At 41.0% G+C, this 23,577-nt stretch overlaps 1 protein-coding gene across 3 annotated transcripts in view; it reads right to left on the minus strand.

Moving 5' to 3' along the window:
* NGF (nerve growth factor) overlaps positions 1-23,577 on the minus strand; it is a 1,213,865-nt gene that overhangs the window by 517,555 nt on the left and 672,733 nt on the right. The gene's annotated exons all lie outside the window — the stretch shown is intronic.

A 23,577-nucleotide genomic window follows, 5' to 3' on the forward strand; every position in this document is an offset into this window, starting at 1 on the left:
CAATAGCAGTGTCTTGGTAACCACGCACATTTGGTCAGACCATATGTGCTGGGCATAAGGATTGATAGTGTCCACACTACCTATGCTACTGCTGAGAGTGGGAAACCTGCTGGAGGATTCCTTCAAGGATGAGTCATCCTCAAGGGGGCCTCAACCCTTTGTCCCCACCCAGCATCACTCCTAAGTGCTGCCCATTTCACCCTTAAACATTACTCAGACCTGCCCCTCCTCTGAGCCTCTGCCACCATTCCCTAGTCCAGATCAACATCATCCCTCAGTTGCACCATTGCAGCAGGCTCTTCCTCAGCCTCCTGGCCCACTGTCATCCCACTGCAGTCAGAGTGAGCTTTAACAAAGCTAAGTCTCCCCTTCAGTGGCTCCCCATGACCTGTAGGATGAAATCCAAGCTCCATGACTCTGAATGGAACATTCTCTTGCCCCCACTCCAGCCTCTTGTCTCCCCTGCCTCTCATCATTGCCTTTGACAATCCAAATTGCTTATAGATCTTAGTATAGAGCTCGTTGTTTCTGTCTGTTCTTTCTTTGCACCAAGAGCCAATCGTAATCCCAAAAGACACAATCTCAAATGCGATTATGCCACATGTTGAAATCCCCAAAAATCAAAATCACAAAAATACAATTCTGGGAAAAGTAATTTTAAAATTAGTTTAAAGATATCTTATTTGAGAAACATATAAAAAGACAGAACACTCACAGGCCACTTTATACCACAAAATAGATAAAAGTAATACATTTTTGCAAGTATAACTACCCAGGTATACTGATAGTCACATAGTGATGAGCAGACAACTGTATTCATAAAGAAATAGGTCAAAAGGGAAATGTACTTATGAATATCATTATGGTTGGTAATTATGTACACCCAGCCTTATAACTGCAATCATCTGAAATACTGTGATGAACAACCTAAGTCTTTTGATGAAAAGGATCAAAAAATGCAGTGGGTCCTCATATGCACTTGCTCAAAGAGCCAAGATCTCGAGAAATCTTATCTTTCACAAATACAGGTGCACAAAAAGGACATCTCTTCATTTGTTGAGGAAGTTTCAGTGTTTTCTAATGTCCAAGGCAGCAGAAGGAAAGTCTGTTCCAGCTCTCAGATACCAATAGCCTTCTGCATTTGTTCTCTCTAGGACCCTAGCCGATTGGATGGTGTCCTCCAATACTGGGGGAAGATCTTTCCCAGCTAATCCACTCAGTCCCAGGCACAATCTCCTCTGGAAACACCCTCACAAACACACCCAAAATAATGCTTTACCAGATTTCTAGGTATTCTTTAATCCAATCAAGTTGACATTTAAAATTAAGTCCACAAGTTCAACCCTTGTCAACTTGGCACTCGCACACATCTCCTTAAACCATACTTCATTTCCAATAAAGACAACAAGGTAATAGTTCTGCCTAAAATGATACATCTACACTGTGATTGTAATTTAGACTTTAGGGGTTTAAATCTTTTGGGATTCCGACATTCAGGATTATGGCATTTTGGATCATGTGTCTCAGGATTACAATCCAAACGCCTTTGCACCAGTCCTACTGCCTGGAACATTGCTCTCTTCTCACTTCCTCCCCTTAGCCTAGCTACCCTCTGCTCCTGGACTGAGCTCAGGTATCACCTTAGAAAGTCTTCTCCAACTCCCTTCCTTAGCCCCACAAGCCAGGTTAGCTGCTTTCCTCCTCTGTGCATTATAATTATCTGTTCACTTGCCAGCCTTCACTTCTTGAAAATTCTCCTTGTGGACAGACATGGTGGATTATTAGTTTTTTAAAATCTCAAATAGCTAGCACCATGCCTGCACATAGCAGGTGCTCAGCAATTGCTTAGTGTATGAATAAATCAAAGGGTAAATTAATAAATGCATTAGTAGACATGAGAATGAATCCAGTTTGAGCCAGACTTGTCTTGCCTGCCTTTTGAGAAGTCTGTCTTCCTCTTAAGCAGTTTCTTGCACCGTCATAAGCATAGGCTGTGGGTGTGTATCTCAGTTCTGCTGCTTAGTATGTGAGCCCAGGCTAGTTACCTAATCTGTCTAGATCTTGGTTATCTTAGAGTACAACAGGGACCATAATCATGAGGTTATTGTTAATATTCAGTGAGATGAGGTCTATGAAGTGCCTAATGCAGTGTCTGCCACAAGGTTAGTGCTTCATATAGGGAAGTGTTTTCATTGCCCCTAATGATTTGCTTCTATATCTTGTCTGGTCTCCACCTGGACCAACTGGAAAAGCCTTCATTGCTATAATCTCTTGAATCTTCAAGTCTCATATTCAGTGGATAGCAAAATGCCCCTTTCTCCCGAGACTGGGATTTTGGTGGAAGGTAGGGGAGCTAAGTTCCCAAGACAAGGGTCAGCTGGCATTGTTTACTAGATCCCCTAATCATTTGCTTCCTTTGACCCCAGGAGCCAACTGGCCACCAGGTCCTCTGCTTCTGCCATCTCAGATTTCTAACTCCAGTTTTCATTGCCATTGTTAGTAAACTTTACAATTTAGGGACAAGGGACTAAATCACTGAGATCATGACCTCTCCTACTATATTGTCCCTAACCATTCATTCTGCTTCTAGCCCATTCTCAAACTACTGTCCAAGTCCACCATCCTCATGGGGTGATTACGAAGGCTAAGTGAATGCCTGTGAAGTGTTTAGCACAATGCCTAGATTATAGTGAGTACTCAATAAATGGCCACTATCATCAGATCTGATATCATTCCTCTGCTTAGAAGCTTCCACTGGTCCACCACTGTCTATGGAATGAAGTTCAAATTCCTGAGCAGAGCATTGAAGGCCCTTGATGATCAGAACTCCACCTACACCGAACTTTTCCAGCTCTGTCCCTGTCTTACATTGTTCTTACTTGGAATGCCTTTTTCCCACCTTGCCTGTTGAAACCTGCCCACAGAGGCCCAGTGTCAATACCATTTCCATGAAGCATTTCCTGATTCACTTAGTTCTAATTAATCATCTTTTCTCTTGGGATCCCACAGAGTTTAATTTATATTTCCACCCTACCTCTTTGTGCCCTTTTTGTATATTAATTCTGCTATTGAACTTCTTAGCCCTCCTCCTACTAGAAAATGATTTCATGGTGCAAACAAATGTTGGCTACAGGCATCTTGGCAATCAGCAATAGAAAATATGTGGGTGGGACAGACCAAGCCTACAAAATAGAGCTGCCAGAAAGCCTGTTGGAGTAGACTTAGAGAGAGTGTGTGAGGCTAGTATGCCAAGGAGAAGCTTATCAGAGTCAGACTGATCAAGCCTAAGCTAAGGGCTGGAGATGTCTTGTAGTCAGTAATCTTGCAAAGATGTCTGCTCTCCAAAGAGAATGTGGACTTTATTTGAATGGAGACTGACCTAAGATTAACTGGTACCACCTCTTTATGGATCATATTGTCTCAGGGACACAAGAAAAGAAAGGCAGTTCATGCCTGTGCTTGTGTCCACCTCTCACAAGTGGTTAACAGAGCTGAGCACAGGCTCCAACTCTGCATTATCCCAAGCCAGGTGAAAAAGAGGGTTAGAGAGAGGCAAGACCTCTAACTATGCACCCAGAAACTTAGCATGGGAGGGAATGGGGTCCTTCTGTAGGTGGTTCTGAGGGTAGTCTGGTCCTTTGGACTGTGAAGGGCAAGGGAGGGTAGAGCTTGAGGCAACGGCAAACTTGTCCCCCAACTTGTATTCTGTCATAATTCCTTCTTAGACACAAAATTCTCTAGTTTTCCATCATTGCTGCTGGTTTTTCCCTTCCTCTTCTTGTTATTCTTTTTCTCCTCTTTTTCTTCCCCTCCCCTCCTATATCTGGGTCATCTTGTCCTTAGTAACTCTTCCAGTCCCCAGACTGACAGCCTCTTGGTTCCAGGCTAATGTTTACAACCATGATTCATTTTCCCGGAATAAACACGCAGTAATTCTCAATGACAAATATCAGAAAAGTTAGGTAGGGTGGGGTGTTTTTCAAATCACAGCATTCAGGAATGAAGGCTTTGGGACTTTGTGCTAACTGCCTCCACACTCTATTATCATGAGTGGAATAGAAACATGCAAGTGTACCATTTCAGTAGTTTGGCTTTGAATAATCTCCAAAAGAAAGTAGCACTCTATTTAGCCTTTGGTGAACACCTTCCTGGAAAGCTAATACCCAAGATGCTCCATGAGGGCCGGGGTGAGAGGCTGGGAGATACGATGGTGCTTGTCATATTGCGATTTTCCTATATTCATAGGAAAGGCTGTCCTTCTGTTCTCTCCACCTCTTTTTACTTTCATTTCACAATCATCATAATCACCAAGCACTCTTCAAATAACAGTTCACTTGTAGGCTCACCATAGGAAGAAGATATGCAGGCCAGGAAAGCTGAGAATCCAGTCTACTTAATAATATTTTATTTTATTTTATTTTATTTTTATTTTTATTTTTTGTTTTGAGACAGAGTCTTGCTCTGTTGCCCAGGCCTGAGTACAGTGGCGCCATGTCAGCTCACTAAAGCTTTGACCTCCCAGGCTCAAGCAATCCTCCCACCTCAGCCTCCCAAGTACCTGGGACTACAGGTGCACACCACTATGCCCGGCTAATTTTTGTATTTTTTGTAAAAACGGGATTTCACCATGTTGCCCAGGCTGGTCTCAAACTCCTGGGCTCAAGCGATTTGCTGGTCTCAGATTCCCAAAGTGCTGGGGTCACAAAGGCATGAGCCACCGTGCCCACCCTTAATAATCATCTTTCTTGTGGTAAATTTAAAACTTGGAATGTAACTTGGGAGAAATGGGGGAAATGATAAAAGACTAGAGATCACACTCTGTACTCTATTACTCATTCCCCAAACCCCACCTCTATTCACTACACCACATATTTTTAATCCAAATAAATAAAGGGACAGCCCTAATGGATAAAAAAGAAAAGTCATAAAAGGGCAACCTGTGGCCAGAGGGAAGCAGGTGGAAGTGGGGAGAGGCTTTGCTGGGAGGTCATGGAAGGATTTAGGTGCTGGTTGTGTAATTGAGGCTGGGGCCTTTTCTAAACACTAACTGAGGGAGCCCCATCCTTTTACACCACCATCTATTAAATAAATCCCCAAATCACCACCTGTGATTGTAGACTGAATTCCGTAAACTCACTTCAGAAATTTACAGCCTACTTATTTCCCCCTATTATGCATAAGCAATCCAATTAACTCCTGTAACTTAATAAAAAGAAAAAAAGTCATTGGAGTGCAGGGATAAGATGAAAAAGAAAGACACTCATTGTCTAGTTCTTGTTTCTCCACCATCAATCAGTCCTGTTCCCCCTAGGGTGGGGAATTATTGCACATTAATTGGTGTGCAACTTCCTGTCTGCTGTTCAGGGGAAAAACCTTCAAAACAAGGTTGAGTTTAAAGGTGCTGGTCCAGTGAAGGCAATTTAAGTGGCAGCAGCCCAAGTTTGAGGACAGGGCTCAGATCTTTAAGGGTGCCTACTTCCCACAATTGTGCATTAAATAATCATATTACTATGGTCTGGCTTCCCCAAGGCTATTATATCAGAAGTAGGAGGCTGACCATTAATCGGGTGTCATTTTCTAACATCCAGGCAGAAGAGATGTCTGATTACTACTCGATTACTTTCTCCTACTTAAGGAAATAAGTTAATAAATAAAATATTTATCTTGAAGTTGAGCAATATACAGCTATCTTTCAATTTATGATATACTATAGTTACTAAAATTTTTTACCTAGATGTTATATGCAAATAGCTAAGAAATCGGATAGTACAAAAGGGTGTTTATAATAAAATATCACAAGCTCTTACCTGGCTACCCAAGTCTGCTCTCTGAGGGGCAACTACTTTTCATTGTTTTTGTGTTGAATTCTTACAGCGGTTCCTTCCATATTTCTAAATTATAGGATTATCACATTAGATGTTACCTGTTAATTTCTGTCAAGGTGGACAGTGCTTTAGCTCTATACACCTTCCTGGTCTTTCTTCCTTCCTACAATATAGTTATATAACTATTTTTTTATTTCTCTACCTTTAGTAAAAATACCTAAACCCCTCTTTTTTGTTTTGTAAACTCTGATTTCTTTATTTGTAAGTTGAGGATATTAAAATCCCTATACTTCTTTCCACTCCTTCTCCTCTCCTTCTATCCCTCAACTGCAATCAGCTATACTTTTTTTTAACCTTAATAAGATTGATAACATTCTGTTTTGTAACTACTGTTAATTGTGCTATTTGTCTATAGCTTTATTCTAAAAGTTAAAAACTAATAAATGAAAGAGATAAATAAATGAAGAAAATACATGTTCCTGAAAAGAAAGACTGAACATCTTTTCTTCCTAAATTTATAAATCCAATGTAATACAATAAAAAATACCATCAGGATTTTTTTTTTCTATTTCTGTGTCTACACAAGTTGATTATAAAGTCCATTTGGAGGGAGAAGAAACAATAATTGACAGAAAAACTTTGAGAGCAGTAGTGGGGCCACAGTCTAGACCTACCAGATATTAAGGCATATTACAAAGCTTCTCTGAGCCATAATGAAAACAGGGTGGCATTTGCCCATGACTAGACAGACAGAACAATGAAACAAAATTTCTAAAAATGTAGGAATACTCAATTGCATATGAAAATTTGGTATATGGGCCGGGTGAGGTGGCTCACTCCTGTAATCCCAGCACTTTGGGAGACCGAGGTGGGCAGATCACCTGAGGTCAGGAGCTCGAGACCAACCTGGCCAACATATTGAAACCCCATCTCTACTAAAAATAAAAAATTAGCTGGGCATGGTGGCACGCGCCTGTAGTCCCAGCTACTCGGGAAGCTGAGGCAAGAGAATCACTTGAACCCTGGAGGCAGGGGTTGCAGTGAGCCGAGATCATTCCACTGCACTGCAGCCTGGGTGACAGAGTGAGATTCCATCTCAAAAAAAAAAAAAAAAAAAAGAAAAGAAAACACAAAAGAAAAGAAAGAAAATGTAGTATATGATTAAGGGAAAAGTTCTGTTATTTCAAGATTGCTACATCTTCTTGAGAAATTGATCCCCTTAGTATTATAAAATATTCCTCTTTATCTCTGGCACTACTTCTTGCCTTAAAGTCTACTTTGTCTGATATTAATACAGCCACATCAGATTTTTTTATGATTACTGTGTGCATGATATATCTTTTTTCATCCTTTTACTGTAGCCTATTGGGAATTTGAATTCAAAGTGCATCTATCTTTGATTTTCTCATAATTTGGGCTACGAGAGGGTTGAATACAATTTCAGATATTTTTGGTTCACCTTTGAATTTCACTCTGACAAGTGTCCAAAATCCAATCACTATGAGAAGGCATGGAACTACATGATTTCTCTGCTTATTAGCCCCTCCTCTACTGTTATTTTATCAGAAAAATCTGGAGTTTCCTACTTCTAGGAATTTGCCCTACATATGCGCTAGCAAAAATACCAAAAGACATATGCACAAGATTTTATATTACAGTACTATTTATAATAGTAAAAGACTAATAACACCCTAAACGTCCATCCATAGGGAACTTGTCTTATAAACTATGATACATCTACACAACAGAGTACTATGCAGCTACAAAAAAGGTAATTACCTGGGAATGGAATGATTGACTTGTGTGGTACATATATATTTAACTTTTAAATAAAATGATATGTCTATACAAGTACTGGCACATGAATGTTTATAGCAGCTTCATGTGTTAGAGTCAAAAGCCGGAGACAATCCAAATATCAAAAATTGGTGAATGAGTAACTAATTGTGGTATATCCATTCAACACGGTACTACTCAGGAATAAAATGAAACAAACTACTGATACATAGATAAATCTTAAAATCATTGTGCTCAATGAAAGAAGCCAGAAATAAAAGAGCACATCCTATTTTTCCATTTACATAAAATTCTAGATTATGAAATTTAATCTATGGTGACAGTAAGCTGATCAGAGATTGGAAATGGGTAGATGGAGAAATAAATCATAAAGAAGCGCAAGGAAATTTCTGGAAGTAATAGAAATGTTTGTCATCTTAGTTTTGGTGTATGCATATGTCAAAAGAGATCAAATTGTATATTTTAAATACCTGTAGTTTATTACACACCTGTAGTCTTTCAGTTACACCTCATTAGACTTGGGCAAAAAATATTTTTAAAAGGAATCTGAATATTTCTACCTGTTGTTATGGAGTGATTTTCAGGATATACTAAATGAAAACACAGCATGAAGATAAATACATATAGTATGCCACCATTTATCTAAGAAAGTAAGAGATATTAATATACACAAGTGCATATATATCTGTATATATACACATACATATGTACATATGCACATACATATATATGTGCAGATATGTGTGTATACATACACACACACTTGTTTGCAGAATAAAAAAAGAACAAACTATAAAAACAAGTTTCTACAGACAGAGAGGAAACAGAGTGGAATGGGTCATGGGAATATAAATTCTTAAAATATACCTAATTCTATAGATATGGCCTTTGAACTATATTCTAAAATTATTCTAAAATAAATTCTATATTCTAACATAATTATAAAATAAAACTAAATTTTAAAAAGCAAAAATGAAACAAATGATCCAAACCATAAGACTATTTGAAGTAACTGTAAAATACAATAGGCTGGGTGCAGTGACTAACACCTATAATCCCAGAACTTTGGGAGGCCAAGGAAGGCAGAACGCTTGAGCCTTGGAGTTAAAGACCAGCCTATGCAACATAATGAAACTTCATCTTTATAAAATATAGAAAAAATTAGCTGGATGTGGTGGCATGTGCCTGTAGTCCCAGCCACTCAGGAGGCTGAGGTGGGAGGATCATCTGAGTCCGGGGAAGTCAAAGCTGCAGTGAGCTGTAACGGCACCACTGTTCTCCAACCTGGGACACAGAGCAAGAACCTGTCACCAAAATAAATAAAATATAATAAAATATAATAAAATAAAATAAAAATGACAATTTTATCTAGTAGTATATACTCTAAGACAAAAAGGGCTGTCAGAAAAAAAAAACTTTAGACTGTTTCAGTTATCATTTTTTTTACAGTAATATTGGTTCTGTTATTCTTAAGACTGTTTTTATATAGGATAAGACAATTAAAAAAGGAATTATACTGGTGTCATTGAGAACTGATACATTCTGCGTGAAAGAAAGGAGATAGAGATATAAAATCAAAAGAAGGCAACCAAAAGCCCTGTAGTCTTGAATATGAATTGAAAGTTATAATTTATCCTAAAACAGAGCAAGGAAACAAAAATATTTTGTAGCTCTTTACATTGAAAAGATTTGGTAGCAACAGCCAAGCTAGTAGCAATGAGGACCCCTATTCACAGATTGTGGTTTATAAGCACCACTGTGCACTAAAAAGAACTAGAGTACCTTGAAGAAACGGCTGATTCACGATCTGAGGAAGGAAATGTATAAGATAATCTTGGAACATCTTGTCATATCAAAAGCAAGGATATTATTAAATACTACTGAGATCATGTTGAAAAGAGCTGGAAGACAACCTGAAAAGGCTCTCATTGGCCAAGAATGGGGCAATTTGAGTATTAATAAGGATAACAACTGCAACGGATAGAAACACATCATCCACTTTAAAACCACAATTTTTTAACACATAGAAAACATATTTTAAAATCTTATTAGTCACCTTTGGAAGATGCTAGAGAATCAACTCATTAATGAAAACTGGTAAATTAGGTAAAGAAATGACAACTGATCCTGTCTTTCTTATTTGATGAGCTGTACCTAAGGTTAACCAAATGGCTGATGACAGGAAGTTTATCTTCATGAAGTGTCCCAAATAATAGATGAAGAAAGAATGATAGAATTAGAAAAACAATTTACAACTGCTAATGAATTAATGAACCTAAGCCATGGTCATCAGTGGCTGCTAATATCAAAAAAAGAGAACTAACTAGACACCATGAGCCTTCTGATAGAAACACATACCACTGCCTATGAAGCAGATTTGCCAAAAATTGAAAACTGAATCTGGTCAAGCTTCTAGATCTACTTACCAGTTTATAGAAAATGCAAAATCCCCACAATGGGGATTTAATTAGAAAAATCCAGACTGTGAGAAACTCAATAGAGAAAATTATTTGGTTTCTACCAAAAAAAAATACATAAATAAAAATAAATGCAAGGAAGAAGAAACATCCTACAGATTAAAAGAGATTTATGGGGCATATCAAGCAATGTATATAGTTTGTCTGAAAAACTATCATTTAGCGCTAAATACTAAACTATGTATGGATTTCATGATATAATGACTTAGAATATATTTCCAAACAATATAGGGAGTGGGGAGTATAAATGAAAGAAAATTGACCATGAGATGGATCAGCACTGAGGCTGGGTAATAGGCATAAGGAGTTCATTGTACTGTACAATACATTTATATGTGTTCAAAATTTTTCATAATGAAAAGTGAAAAACAAACTACAAACCATATTTACAGTTTATGATCATGCAAATATTCAATGCAAAGTGGCATAGTGTACTATGGTCCCAAAGTCCCAATCTCTGTGCCTCTCAAAAGACACGTTTCTAACATCAGAGCTAAATACTCATTCCTTTCTTGCAATATTCTAATTGCTAAATATTTTGTTATATTTTGGTGTTTCACATCTGGACCATGCCTTTTTAACACACTTTACCTTTGAGAATAGATTCCAGTTTTCTACTTGAAGCCCACTAACTTATCATATTTGGATGACTGCTTTATATTTTTAATTTTAACGTTTGTATGAAGCTTTGTATTTTTTCTGATGTTTCTAATGGCCTTTCCAATTTCTTTTGCATACCCTCAAGTTTATTTTTCCACAGATCTCAAGTATATAGAATCCCTTTGATAATGAGGGACCTCCATGCTAATACCTTCTCTCTCTGCTCCAAACTGGACTATTTTCTTTCTAGGTTACTTGTACCATTATCATCTTGGGACTTTGCTTCTTTGCTCTCCTAAACAGCATTCACTCTTTTTTGGCTTTCATATTATCCTGGTTCTGCTGTTGTTGTTTAAGCCCTTATTTTTCTTGCAGTATGTATTTAATAATTTACTAAGAAAGGACATATGAAAGGCAAACTGCTTGAGGCTTTGCATGTTTAGAAAAGGTTTTATTTTTGTCTTCCCAATTGATAACTTTGCTGGGTATACAATTCCAATTTCAAAATCATTTTTCTCTCAACCCTTTGAAGATACTGCTTCATTTTCTTTTGGCATAAAATGTTGCTGATAGCAATACAAATCATGTTCTTTTATAGGATACCTTTTCTTTTTCCTCCTGAAAACTCAGAATTTTCTGTGTATCTTTGAAGATCTAAAATTTCCTAATAATGTGCATACTGGTGTATGCTTTTCTTTATAGAAATTTTTATTGTGTTACTTCTTTATAATATTTTCCCCTCCATTGATTTCATTTTCTCTTTCTAGAATTACTATTTTTGATCTTCAGATATTTTTGATCATCAGATGTTAATATCCATGATTTATGTTTTCTCTTATATTTTTCATATTTTTGTTTAATGTTGTGAAAGATTTTCCAGTCTTTGTCTTCTAACTCTTCTATTTTTTCTGCATGAATCATATTGTTTTACTGTAAAAAGTTATATTGATCTCTGATTTTACTTTCTCTTATCTTGTTCTTTTAAGAATACAGTATCTGAGGCTGGACGCGGTGGCTCACGCCTGTAATCCCAGCACTTTGGGAAGCAGAGGCAGGGGGATCGCCTGAGATCAGGAGTTCCAGACCAGCCTGGACAACATGGTGAAATCCCATCTCTACTAAAAATACAAAAAAAAAAAAAAAAAAAAATAGCCAGGTGTGGTGGCACACGTCTGTAACCCCAGCTACACAGGAGGCTGAGGCAGGAGAATTGCTTGAACCTGGGAGGCAGGGGTTGCAGTGAGCCGAGCTTGCACCACTACACTCTAGCCTGGGCAATGGAGTGAGACTCTGTCTCTAAAAAACAATAATAATAATACAATATCTTTACTAATATAATCTCCTGAGGATACTACTCAGCTATTTTAATAGCTTTCTATTTTCTGAATTATCTTTCTTAATTCTAGTGTCAAATGTACTTAAGACTGACATCAGCAAGAAGGCATAATAGGACTTTTCAGTGCTCATCCCCTCACAAAAACATCAATTTGAACAACTATTCATGCACAAAAATACCCTAATAAGAGCTAAGGAATCCAGGTAAGTGACTACAGCACCTAAGTGAAGCACAAAGTAAAGACTCATTGATAAGAGTAGGAAGGACAATGCCAAATTATTTTCCAAAATAGCTGGGCCATTTTCCATTCCCACCAGCAATGTATGAGTTCCAGTTGTTCAACATCTTTGCCAGACCTTGGTATTGTAAGTTTTGGGTTTTTTTTAAGTTAATCTAATAGTAGTATAGTAATTTCTTATCATGGATTTAATTTGCCTTTCCCTATTACTAATAATATTGAGCAACTCTGCATGTGCTATTTGCCATTCATATCTTTTCTTTAGTGAAGTGGTTGTTTAAATCTTGTGCCTGGTTTTTAATTGAATTGTGTGTAACCTTATTGTTGAGGTTTGAGAACTTTTATGCTTTCTAGACACACTCTAAACACCATTTTGAACACTTTTTTCCTTCAAAATCCCCTGAAGAAGGTACTATTATTATACCCATTTTATAGATGATGAAATCAAAGAACAGAAAAGTAACTTACTCCAATCTTGTGACTAGCAAGTAGTGTCAGCACTGGGATTTGAAACCCGGCATTCTAATTCTAGGGCTCTTCCTCTATACCAGGAGTTGGTAAACTTTCTGTAAGGGACCAAATAGTAATAGATTTTGTGGCCCATAAAGTCTCTCTTACAACTTGTCAGCTCAAGGACAGTCATAAACAACACATAAATAAAGTGTTGCTATGTTCCAATAAAACTTTATTTACCTACATTGAAATTTGAATGTTATGCCGTTTTCATATTGTGAGTATTGTCAACCCTCAATGTAAACCATGATACTGTACTGCTTTCCACTTGAACTAGTGACTTTTTCTATTCATGTGTCCCCAAACACCAAAATGTTAAGTACTTTCTATAAAATATTTATCTTCTTGCTGTAAAATTGTGTATAATATACAGTATGAATAACTGTAAAAGGAATATACAATTTTATTTGTATGTGCTGATGATTCAGTGGCCAATAAGTCAGATTACCTGCCTTTGAAAAGCTCATAACCTAGGAGAGAAGTGAGACAAATAAATAAGCCAGTATAGTGCAGTGATATCAGTGTTATGACGGAGGCTGGTACAAGGGGTTACGACATTTAGAAGGCTCCTAGCTTAGAGGAATCACGTTAAATTGACCCTTGCCAAAAGCCTTGCATGTTGGTATTGTAAGCCACAACCTAAGGAGGACAGCGGTGAGGGAAATCATTGAAACTATCTTTGGGTGTTTCTATTCATTTTCCAAATCCTGCTTTCTTTACCAATTTCATAACTTTTAAATGTTAAAGCTAAAAAACACTACCTGTGCCCCGGTCCCTTTAATTTCATGCAAGAATCCACATACATCAGAGGCACATTTTTGTTTATTTTGGCCGCATCATTCATTCTCACATAATTCAGAAAGATAGGCAGCTGGTTTGGAGCCCCCTGTGAGTTCCCACTCAAATATTGGCTATCTGCTCTGGGAAGAGAGCAGAACTCCCATTGGCATTGTCAGGTCTACAACCCAAATCAGCATATGTGACCTCTGGATCTTCCCATTGCCTGTGAATCTTTCCCAATTTGAGTCCTGGTTTGTGACTTCCTCCTTTTTATGTTTATGCTACGGTGTTAGCTAGGCTGCATTTCGCCTCATGTAGACCATTTTTTAAAATCAATGGCTGATAATACTGTTATCTGTGGTTATACAGCTGACACCAGCATTAAGGACCAAGGTGTCCGTACTAGTGTTTGTACTGCAGGAGATGGAGAGGGAACAATACCTTGAAAAGCAACAAGTTCCTGTGTGCTGCTATATTTGGATAAGAGAGTAAGAATGAGATGGAGGGACTTGTTACATACACTATCCTTAGATAATTTCCTTTTCTAACCATCATAAATATTGTGTGAACGTTTCACATATTGACTGTGCCTTTCTTTTGAGTAGCAGGAGAACGTAGCTCCTTCCACAATCCCCTCCGTGCTTTGATTCCAGAGACCATCTCTTTGAGGGGCAAACCTCCAAAAGATAGACTGTCCAATAGAAGAGTAAACCTGATAAAAATTCTCTTGTTCTTTGTACTAGAAAATAATTTTAGCATCACATTCTGTCCATCTGGACATCATTAATATTGTCAGCCACTCCCTCCAATAGCCTTTAATGTCTAAATAATTACTCCCTGTGGCCACAATCCGACATGATGTCACTCCCCTCCTGATTTGCATTTCATAGATAACAGACAGCTTGGGAATTACAGGAGCCTTTGTGAGCTGTGCTGAAAGCCTAACACTCCCACCATCACCTCAATCACATGATGTCCCCTCCTCTAAATCTGTCACCAAACTGCACAACCTTCCCCCACTCAATTACCCTTTTCCTTCTGTTACACTATCATTGGCTCTGTCTAGACCGAGCTCAACATCCTGACTGATAACTGCAAACAAAGTTGACTAATCAAGACATTTCAGTGCTTTGCTTAATGTGAATATCCTTGACTGGAATTTTGGCTTTTCATTTCTGAGTGTGACAATCACCCCCACCCCCACCCCAGTATATGAATCACGTTTCCATTTTGTAGCCTCTCCTCTTCATACAGTTGCCCTCCCAGGGTAAGCCTAATGCCCAGGCATTAGGGCCAAGCTTGCTTCCCTAGGTCTCCTCATGATTTCTCTTCCCAGTCATTCTCTTAAACCTTTCCCCTCTGCACCCTCCCCCATATAACCCAGACCTGGACAAGCAGAAATGATTTTCACGGAGCCAGGTAAGAATGAGGTCAAGGTGTGGGCTATGAAGAAACAGAATGTTGTTCTTTGTTTAAAAATTGACTGGTTTTTTTATTTTTTACCTTTCTTTGCATTTTTTGTCTTTAATTTCTCCTTTTCTTCCCCATCACCACTCAATTCCCCTTCTTGCTGTCCTCTTAACCACCTCTTGGCTGCCTTCTTCCCAGTTAGTTATTTTTCTTTTCCGTGTTTAGGTTTGGTCTTTGTCTACACAATACCAAACATCTGGGTCTATAGTAAAAACGTGCTGTCAAATACTCAGATGTTTGGAAACATCTGGGTATTTTGGCACTTAACAGCAGCAACAGCTGGATAATGGAATTAATTTTTCACTTTTCAGTCATCTCTTGACATGGGATGGACAGAGTCTTATCAGTCACAATCTAAACACGGGCCATTATCTGCTAGCAATTCTTTTATCCTCTCACATGGGAAATTATCTCTGTCAATCACTTTATTGTCAAAGAAAAGAGGAAGGAATGTGTGTCTTCCTGGGCCCGCAGTACATCCGCCCTCTCTGCCTCAGCTCTTTTCTTACTGAAAGAGCTCCCAGGAACTGACAATTTCTTTAGCCTTTCCTACCCCAGAGGCAAGGAGCAACAACAAGGCATATGAAACACTGTTTTCTCCATTCAAGTCTGGAGAATTTGACAAGAACTTGTTTCTTATTAGAAACGCTCTGTCTGGTTTGAGATCTTGTTTTCCCCTCATTCTCTCCTATAGTCTTTGTTGCTCTATAAGAGCAAACAAAATGATGGCAATTTATTATTCCTGTCCACTGCTGTCCACAAAGGGCCGGCGTTATCTGTTCCTGTTTTTTCAGGTAGCCCAGACTGACACTGCCGCGCCCCACTGGGGCCTTCGGTGGTGGGACGCTCTCCCGAGACTGCCGCAGACAGCCAGGTGTCATCGTTATCGCCGGTTACATCCGGCAGCCTCCGAGGGACTTCCAAGGTCCCGTGGCCGCGATCCCACCTGCGGCGTCCGCGTCCGCCGGCTCTCCCTGAGAGCCGCACCCTGAGAGGAGCGGCGCGCGCGCCAACCCGGGGCAGGGATCATTGTGTCCACAGACGCCCACTGCTGGGGCGTCCTGAGGGTGAGTGCGCGAGCGAGCGAGCCGCTTATCCTAGACTGAAGACCCAGGGAAACAGATCTGTGTGGAGGATGTTTCTGTTTTCAGCAGAACAGACGCAGCCCCCGAGTCAGTGCCGTCAGAAGACATGTCAGTCAATTCAGTGGAAACCCCTTCCAGTGTGAGGCGTTCGACGGCGCCGCTTAGACGCGGCCGGGTCTGAGGCGCCTCCCGAGCCGGTGGCGTGGCCCGGGAGCTGCGGCCGAAGCCCCTGGGCCTGGCTTGTAGGCTGCGCGGGCGCCGGCGGGCGCGGGGCGGGGCTCTCTGCTCTCCGCGCGGGCCCGCCTCGCCCCTCCCCCGCCCACCCCGCGTCCGCCCCGCCTCCCCCACCTTCTCCCAGAGGAGGTGACAGACGGGCCTGTAATTTGGTTCCATTCGCTCGACTGGAGCAACACCTGCCCCCCTCCCCTGGGACGCGAGGGTCTCATCCCAAACGAGACAAGAAGCCAAAGACAAATCCCGGCCCACATGCAGATCCGACGCAGAGAGGAGCGCGGCCGGCGAGGCAGACGCTGCCCACCACACACGCAGCCCATCCAGGGACGCCCGAACTTCACACTAACGTCCCCAAAACTTTCAGTCTCAGATTTACACTTTTTTAAAAAATTAAGAGTTAGCTACTATTGCAGCAAGTGATAGTTCCTTCCACCACACCACCTCACAATAACACCAAGTGCCTGGCGTTAGGCTGTGTTGACAGCGAGGTTAGGAACCAGAACCAGGTATAAAGAAGAAGGCGATGGAGGTGTGCGGCTGTGTAGACGGCTGCCGGGTCGAAGATGGGTGTGCGATCCCGGAGGGGATCACTTTCTTTGTGTAAGGCCTTTAGTGCCCATATCTAGCCTAAATTAAGAAGGACACTCATTTCTTTCTCCATTTAGTAGGAATTATGCAAGGGCACTAACCGCTAAGCCTTTCTGAGTATCTCCCGAAGTCTAAGCATCCTGGTCAGGATCCTCTGGTAAAAGTGACTCGTCTGGATGTCCCGGAAGCTTGATCCAGAGCTTATATAAGGCGTGATGTCAGCACAGAGCCTTCTCCGGACACACGCAGAACCAGCCCACACGGAGGCCTCCCTCTCCTGCTCCTTTGCAGTCTCTGTGAAGTTTCGGACTCTCCGAGTGGCGTCAGAGGACAAGTCCACTGAGAAGGGCCAATCTCTAGTCCAGGGCCCACGCTGCTTGAGGGAAAAGCTGTTCTCATTTTCAATTGCTGTCGTTTATTTTTCTTTTCACACCAAAGAAAACTTACATATTTTTTCCTTTTATCAAAGTATTTGCTTTTTAATTGTATTGCCTTAGAGACTCATTTTCCCATTTCAATCCTAACTAGCAATGTGACCTAGGGCATATCACCTAACTTTGTGTCTCAGTGTCCTCATCTGTAATTTAGGAATAGTAACACCTTCTACTTCACTGAATTTTTAGAGGATTAAGTGAGTTAATAATGGACAGTACCTCGCACAGGGTAAATGCTATGCCTGTTCAGTTTTTGCTGATGTTATTATTAGTCCCTAAGCTGCAGCCCAGGGTAGACAGTGTGGGGTCTTTGTGTGGAAGGCGCACAGGATTGGTGTGAAAGGCTTCTAGGTGGCTCTGCCCTGCAGGATGTTGAAACTGTGGGCAAGTCACTTAACCACTCAGGTCAGCTGAGCCCTCTCTGCCAGGGGCCTGAGGGACTCACAGACACAGAATACACAACAGACCTCAAAGAGGGGCACCGGCCAGTTGTAAATGACCCTCAGGCCTCCAGGCTGCTGCTGCCAGGGAGGTCTAGGAGGTCCTCACTCCAAAGTTCCCTCCTGACTTTAGTGCCTGACCAATGGCTGAAAGAGTCCACCTGATTTGTATTTAATCTTAAAATCTGTCTAAATTGGGCTCTGGCAACATATCCACTCTAAATGTTCCAGCAGTCCCTTATAGCTTCCCCTTTACCTGTGGCTGTATTTAGCCAGCACCCAGCTGTCAGCTACCCCAGCACACCCTGCAGGGCAGCTTTGGGCGGTGGAAAGGCTTCTGTGCTCAGAGGGCCAGTTTTCAGGCCTGCTCACCCATGATGGGTCAGGCGGAGTGGGATGAGCAGGCACTCACATCCAACGTGTGTGTACGAGCAATTGCCAAAATTAAGGAGGAGAAGGGGTAAAATTTTAAGATAGAAGGAAAAGAGTCATCAGAGAAAGTGGGTTAGATCAGCTGTGAAAGTACCCTCAAATATGCAAGTGCTCACAGGTGATTTTCAGGAAATACTGTTTGTTTTACTGTGATAATGGTATATTTGTTGTTAAAAGAAAAAAGAGTACTTATCTTTTAAGAGATACTTACTGATGTCTTCAGGGATGGAATGATGCGATGTTTGGTATTTGCTTCAAAAAGTCTTAAGGGGTAGTGAGAAAGACAGGGTAAGAAAATAAATAAAATGTACTTATTGGTGTTGTGTATATTTGAATTCATCTCACTACTCTCTTGGCTTTTAGAGATGTTTTAACAGTTTTCCATAAGACTGTTTTCTAAACTGTAATTGCTCAGAAAATTTGTGCCAATTGATTTTTACTCACCAGGAAGTCGAATCCCACCTGAACTAAGGCCACCACCCCCTTTTGCAGAGCTCCACCCTCTAGCACAGGTCACCTCATGTCCCTCAGAGAACCATCTCCAGCCCTGGTTCCTTTTTGTCAATGCACCAGCTATTGCTCTACAGAGACATCTCTGGAGAAAGTTTTTTTGTCTTTGGTCAATGATCCTCTGTCCCTCTCTGGAAGACTGACTCCAGTGGCCTTTTATTTTCAATTATTCCATCCTAACCCCAGGGGATCCTAAGAGGACCTGCCCGCATATACATATCTACCAATCACACCACCTTTCTCCTGATTCAAGAGGCTCCTGAAATCTTCCCTTTTTCTGATATCTTGCTGGAATGATCAGCAAGGAGATGAAGAACTCCCTCCTGACCTGGAAATACTTATCGAAATGAAGCAGGAAATTCCCACAGTTTCTGTCTCCATTATCTCAAGAATAATTAAACTGTTTAATTCATTGTTAAAAAGGTTGCCTGCCATAAATGCTAATATAGTGAGCGCTATTGAGCTCTTTACAAGCACAAGACGTGTTCTAAGTACTTTACATGAATGAACTTAATTAATCCTCCTAACAATGCTACTGGATAGGTACTATATTTTCCCTATTTTACAGGTGGAAAAACTGAGGCACAAAATTAAGTAATTGGTTCAAGGCCACAGCCAGTTAGTAGGAGAGTGGAGAATTGAACACAGGGCATGCTTTGTCAGAGTCAGTGCTCCTGACCAGTCTGCTATAGCGCTTATCACAGCATTCTTGCTATGAGAAAAACCAAGGTAAAAGAGAAAAGGCATAGACTGGGCTTTTATCATGAGTCAAGTGGGTCTTTCAGATCTGTAGATAACTCTACATGTGTGCATGTGGTGTATTCCATGGATCACTATTAACTTACCTAGGTTTCCTGTCTTACAAGACGGATGATTTCTGGCTGACTGTTGAGTATTATATCATATGCAGATGGATACAGTTGGTGGAAACCACAAATCATTAATATATTAATGAATTAAAACTGGTTTTAGCTTATCCTATATTAATTCCTATGCATATCATAAACACAAATGTAATAAAAATAGCTCACATTTATTGAGCACTTCCCATGTTTTCCTATTCTGATAAGCACTATACATTATCCCATGGAAACCTCATAACATGCATTTGAGATTGGTACATATATTGTCCCATCTTATGGATGAAAGTGGAGTCTTGAGGAGACATAGTAACATGTTCAATGTCATACACTTAGAATAATTGGAGCCAGGGCCTGAACTTGGCTCCGGAGTCTTGGGTCACAAACACAGAAATGGGAAAAACAGGTGAATTCAGGTATAATGATGTACGTATCTGGGACTCAGAGAACGGAGCAGCTAATGCTTCTGAAAGAAACAGGAAAGCTTTGTGACGTTACATGTGGTTACATGTGGTCTGAGTTGGGTCACGGTGGAATCATCGGAATTTTCTGGGTAAAAAATAGGTTAAGGGAGAGCATTGTGAGTAAAGGGGAAGTAAGTGCAAAGGCCCAGATCATAAAAGAAAAAGACTTGGCCTCTCTGGGGAAGTGAGGAAACCCAATTTGGCAGGAGTATTTAATCTCTGGAGAGTGGCTGAAGATGTCACTGGTGAGGGTCTGGAACAAGACTGTGGAACATTTCTATGCCTAGATTAGGAACTTGAATTTTATTAAAAAATAAAATGGACATTCACAAAGGAGAATGGCACACTAATTTTTAAAGATAGGTCTAGGAGCAGCGTGAGAATGGGCTGGAAGATGCAGAGGAGTGTGGATAGAGCCAGCCTCACCCATGTGGTGGTGAATGACAGTGCCCTGGCGGGGGAGCTGTCACAGGGCCACCATTAACCTATAGTGTTTTCTTGCAAAGTAGAAAAATGCTGCCCTTCCTCCAGATAGTTCAGCTTCAAGCCAGGGCACATGCTTGACTTGGCATACAGAGCACAGGCTTGGTTTTGCCCCCTACTGGTCCCCTTGGTTGGGCAGCCGTGTGCACTGCAGACGCAGCACTCCTTAGGCATCGCATGAGCCGAAGCTTTCCCTAGGCACACGGACGGAGAGATGCAGTGCAGGGGCCAAAGGGGAGATGTGTGCATGGCACAGCTACCCATCTATAAAAGGACAGCTCTAGAGTATGATGGGCAGGGGCAGGCACTTTGATAAACTGATAAACATGGCTTCTTGGCACTGGGCAAGCCATCTAATTTCTTTCAGCCTGAAATTCCTCATCTGTTAAATGGAGACAGTAAAAGTACCTACCTCACTGGGTGGTTGTGAGAATTACAGGAGATAATGCATGCAAAGCACTTTAGTAAGCATATAGTACACACTCAACCCACATTAGTTATTATTTCTACTACTAATACTGATAAATGAGATAGCACATCAAAGTATGGAAAAGGGTATTGGCTGTGCATGCTCTTAAGTTGACCCTCTTCTCCCCCTAAATTCTCTCCACCCCAAACATCAGTAAGAAAACTGGCAGCCAGAGACAGCAGTGAGGAGAGATGGATAAATCACAGCATCACAGAGGTTGGCTCTGCCTACTCACCTCATCATAGTGGTCTGGTGACATGTGTTCATGGGGCAGGGCCACTGGAGGGAGCCTCCCCAAATGGCATTCCTATGGGAAGCGGGTATTCCCTCCAGAGTTCCCCACTCCCACCCAGTCTCATTTCCCTCCTTACCCAGTCCTCTCTCCTCAGTTGGCCCTTCCTTTACCATTCCATCCCGTCATACACTGCCCCTCCTCTTCCCCTCTCCCTCAAGAGGAAGGTTGTTTTGCCCAGTACTTTTGCCCTTGTTCTCTGGAAGTTTCTGAGCAGTGGTAGAAGTGAGGGGAAGGCCATCTGGGTGGAGAAATATTGTCTGCTGGGCCAGCTGGGGCTATGCTTTCTGGGGAGCAGCAATGGCCTGGCAAGTTGTTGAGTGGCTGCAGGCAGAGAGAAGAAGGTGAAGGGACAGCAGAAAGACATGTGGTTCTGGGTCTGTTTGGGGAAAGACCAAGCTCAGGTAAAGGACAGGTTGGGGCCAGCTGCGGAAAGGTGAGTGACCTGCGCAGGTTGTTTTGGTAGCATGAGCACTCAGAACATTTTAACAGGATGAGAAAAGAAAAGGCAGCGCTAGTAGCAGCAACTGTAGAAGCTGGTCCAGCAGGCCTAAGTCTCTGGGCCAAGGGTACCAATGTATCTCCTCAGAGAGGCTTTCTCCAACAGCCCTCTCTAAAATGCTACCCAGCACCAGCATGTCCAGCCCCCATTCTCTATCCTTTACCCTGCTTTATTTTTCTTCATAGCATTTAGCATTATCTAAAATTAATTTTTTTTTGCTTCAGTGTACTGCTTTTCTCCAGTAGACTTTGTCTCATGTGTTACTCTATTTTCAGCATTTAGAACAATGCCTGGCACACAGTGGGTCCTCAATAAACAACGGTTGAATGTAAGAATGAATGCTCACCATCGTCATTCAAAGAAGAATTGAGACCTCATGGATGAGACCTCACGTCATTCAAAGAATAATCACTGTGTCTGCGCTATACTCAGGGGATGTGTCAGTCACCCTCTGGTCTAGCAGACTGCCACCATGCTTGTCTCTCTTGGAGGGTGTTCAGCAGCTTTGGATTTGAAATGACTTTGTGAAGATCCTCTCCTGGAATCACATGGACTGTGTAGCTAGGAAGGGATGCTGCCCTTTGTCCAAATTCCAAAGCAAGGGCCTTTTGTCTAGGGGAGTGTATCAATAGGTTCCTCCTACAGGTGAATGGGAGGACTGTGTTGGTCAGTTGGAAGTTGGGCCCCTAAACTGGGAAAGAGAGGCACTTGGAAGGTTTCCAGAGGTTAGAAGTTGATTTCATACCCTTGGCACAGGAGCAGGGCTAATTATTCTCTTGTATAATAGAGAGGTGCTATAAGAACTAGGAGTAGTTATCCCTCCACACTGCCTAGAGGTGAGAAGGCCTACAGGCGCTCATGTGTTTTGCAGGTCACAAAGTAACCAGCCATTGCTCTAGTGACCAGGACATTGTCCAGATACAAGGCAACGGAAGGTGCTGTTCTTTTTCACACACTAGGAAGTACTTTCCTACTACACACCTTCATGTAAGGGAGAGGATGAGGTCCTACCTAGTAGGTATCTGTGAAGCTGACAACAAGACACCTGGGTGAAAAGCAAAGAATACCAGCAATCCCACAGACATTTTATATGCATAAGGCCTAGCATCCATCTAACTGCATTTACTCTGAAACTTGGTGTGATATAGACTCACAGTTCATAATATTCTATATATGCATATGTACATATAGTTTTTAAGTCATTTATGTCTTCTGTTTGTAAGCAATATATTTCGCATTTTTATACTAGCCACAGGTTTTTGCAGATGTTATTCTTCGTATCTCAAGGTTGGTCCGGGGCTCAATTTTTTTTTTTTATTGTTTGCAGGTGCCCTGTCTTGAATCTGTGTACTGATTAGATGTTTGAGTATTACAACAGTAATAGACACCTTGTTCTTAATAAGTGCCATGAGGATTGAGAGTCATCGTATCAGGGATCTTCTTCTCACTGCCATTAAATAGCTATGTGTCTTAGTGCAGGTCACTCCTTGGGCCTCAGTTTCCCAACTCTAATTTGAAGAGGCAGGGTTAGAGAGTTATTAAGTTTTCTTTTAGAGGCAAAGAATCCACAATTCAAGTAGTATTTTATATAAACACTATACTTATTTTCCTCATTGAGAGTAGAATGATCTATGTCACCATCATATGTAGGGCATCTATTTATGGGACTGATCCACGTCCAAATTTGACCATCAAATATTTCACTACATAAATATGTTGATGTTAAGATTTTGTTGTGTTTACCAGTT

Source organism: Macaca thibetana, chromosome 1 (assembly GCF_024542745.1).
Source record: "Macaca thibetana thibetana isolate TM-01 chromosome 1, ASM2454274v1, whole genome shotgun sequence".
Lineage (NCBI taxonomy): Eukaryota > Metazoa > Chordata > Mammalia > Primates > Cercopithecidae > Macaca > Macaca thibetana.